The sequence below is a fragment of the Orycteropus afer genome, unplaced genomic scaffold (genome assembly GCF_000298275.1).
Source record: "Orycteropus afer afer isolate SDZICR_OR568_19922 unplaced genomic scaffold, OryAfe1.0 scaffold01048, whole genome shotgun sequence".
Classification (NCBI taxonomy): domain Eukaryota; kingdom Metazoa; phylum Chordata; class Mammalia; order Tubulidentata; family Orycteropodidae; genus Orycteropus; species Orycteropus afer.
Window position 1 is genome coordinate 140,659 of NW_006922635.1, and position 2,717 is coordinate 143,375.

A 2,717-nucleotide genomic window follows, 5' to 3' on the forward strand; every position below is an offset into this window, starting at 1 on the left:
GGGAGGCCTTCAACGAGATGGAGTGACACGGTGGCTGCGATGTTGGGCTCAAGTACAGCAGGAATTGTGGGGCTGGCGCGGGATCGGGCAGTGTTTCGTTCTGCTGTGTATGCAGTCGCTATGAGTCGGAAATGACTCGACGGCACTTAATAACAACTAACCACATTATGTATTGACTTCCCCACTTAGCTCTCAATGATCAAATTTTGCATCCATTAAAAAGTCTTAGGCACCAACTTACTCTGCTCCCAGTATCTCAGGAATATACCATAAGTTTTAATTTTAAAAAGCACTGGGTCCTTTTTATTGATAGGATGCATTAGGGAAGAGTTTTGAATCATTGAGGCCAATCACAGCTAGCTATCTCTGCCTAAACAAGCTTCCGTTTCTTTTTATTTGTTTCAAGGGAGTTTTGTAATCTAGCATCCCAGATTGGCAGGTTTCAACCTTGTCTGTTTTGGTAAAAGGAAAAGAAATAGACCCAGGAATGAGGATTTGGCCCAACTGTCACCCCTTCCACCAGCAGTGCTCTTCTGGCTAACATCTCCCCATCTTTTAGCTCTTGTGTTAAATGGCTCCCCCTCAGAAGGTTTTCCCTCTCCTCCCCTACTATCTTTAACTAGATGGGATCTCCTACAACATGCACACAGCATCCTGTACTTTCCACAATGTAGAGGTCTGCTAAATGGGCATATTCCCTTTCTGTCACTTAACTTGTCACATGTGTCACTATTTGCAATTATGAAGTTATCCTTATAACTAATAATATAATCATTTGAATATATTAGGAAACATTAACATTATGCTACTGACATATTATGTTGTTATATGATGATATTATGAAATAAACTTTGAACACCATGCATGAACCAGTCACATAGCAGAACACATTCCCTTCTAAATACAAATCTAAAATTATGACATCCAGTCTATTCATCTGTTGTGATCTGTAGATGTGTAGACACTCTCTAAGATTATCCCATAACCCTCTCTCCCAGTACCCTGCTGAGTGGAATGGCTTTCCTTTTGTTCAGCATCTGCTGTCAATTAATGCAAATGGAAGTCACGATAAAAATACAGTGGTGATCCTGAATGCGGTTGTATGGGGTTAGAATTACCTTCATAAAACCCTGGCTTCTCAGTGAGTGATGTACAAATGTGATCTTTACCTCTTTGGAGAAGGAAATGCACCCCAGAGATGAATAGAGCAATCATTTTGGGTTACCCTACATGCTAGAGACACACCTAAAGAGAGGTGACCACCCCCTGGGAAGGAGTCCAATGGGATAAGAAACAAAGAGCTATGAGCTGTGTCTCAAGGGTCAAAACTGGCACAAGTTTGCATTTTGTTTCTCCCCTAGCTGCAGAGAAACAAATCTTTCAGGCAGTGTAAGATGAAAGAACACTTCATTAATGAGGCCTTGGGAATTCATTTCCTGAAGCCATAAAATTGTACTCATTTCTCTACTGACTCAAACTTCCTTGACTAATTTCAGATGGTGAGAAAACACAATTGCCTCCTGAGTGGCTCTGTCTCCTAAGAGCAAAGCTTCTAACTTCCGCAGGGTGCAAGGAAGAGACGGCATCGATGGACCCAGACTCTTCCCTGATAACATCTGGATGAGCTGTGCATCATCACAGGTGACGGGGAATGGGGTGTGAGCGATGGTCCTCTCTTATTTGTAGTAAACGCGGCAGTATCAACAGGAATAACAAATAAAGGCAAGTTTCATGCTACAAAGTCCTGCCAAGTTAGTCTCTGACTTTGGAAGATGAGTCTGGATCCACTAAAATGTCTCTGTCTCTAACCTGTCTCCTCAGGTGTTGGCGCTCACCCATGGGGCCTCCCTCTCTCAACAGCACCTATCCTCGCTTCACTGCATCTCTTTCCCCACATGCTTTAAAGTGTCTGTTTAACCTCGTTCAACTATTTGCTCATTTAGTAACTCAGGAAACATTTATTCAGCACTAAGTTATAGTCTGGAAACAAAGAAATGAGTAGAATTGTCCCTTTTTCAAGAGGGCAACAAACATACAAAGAAACAAATGCCGAGTCCTGAGATGACTCCAATCCTAGTGAAGTGGGTGCCCTCTTCCTGAGCAGGTTAGTGGAAGCGTCAGAGGGAAGCTTACAGAGGTTTGAAGGAGGTGTTGGAGCTCTTCCAGGTGAAGAAGGGGTTAGAATATGTAGGAGGAGGCGGCAGGGGAGTAAATGTTGGGATTAATTAAACTGTAATGTGTGTTTAGGTATTACACATTGTAGTTAACATCTGATGAAATGAAAGCAAGGAATGAAAATGAAACATAAGCCTGGCCAGGCAGGCAGCAGCCAGATAACAGAGAGACATATTATGGCTGCAGGATTGACCTTTAATTCTGAGGTTACTGGACAGTCAATGCAGTTTATGGCAGAAGACGTCCATAGTCAGGCTCGCCCGTGGAGAGATCGCTCAGGTCAGTGTGAAGAAGTGTTGCTGTTGTCAGAACCGTAGAGAGATGAAGGGTGGAAGGAGCCTAGTGAAAGCGGGGAATAAATCTGTGTGCTGTTGATTGGTCAGTCTCAGGGCACACGCATAGACGCATCAGGATTGTCACCCAGAGTATTTTTTGCCTTTGGATTTACAGACTCCACTTATTTTCACAATGACTTAGTTCTGTCACTTTTGCCCCACCCTCTACATTGAGGTGTTTTCATAGTTTTTAATCCAGTTGGATTG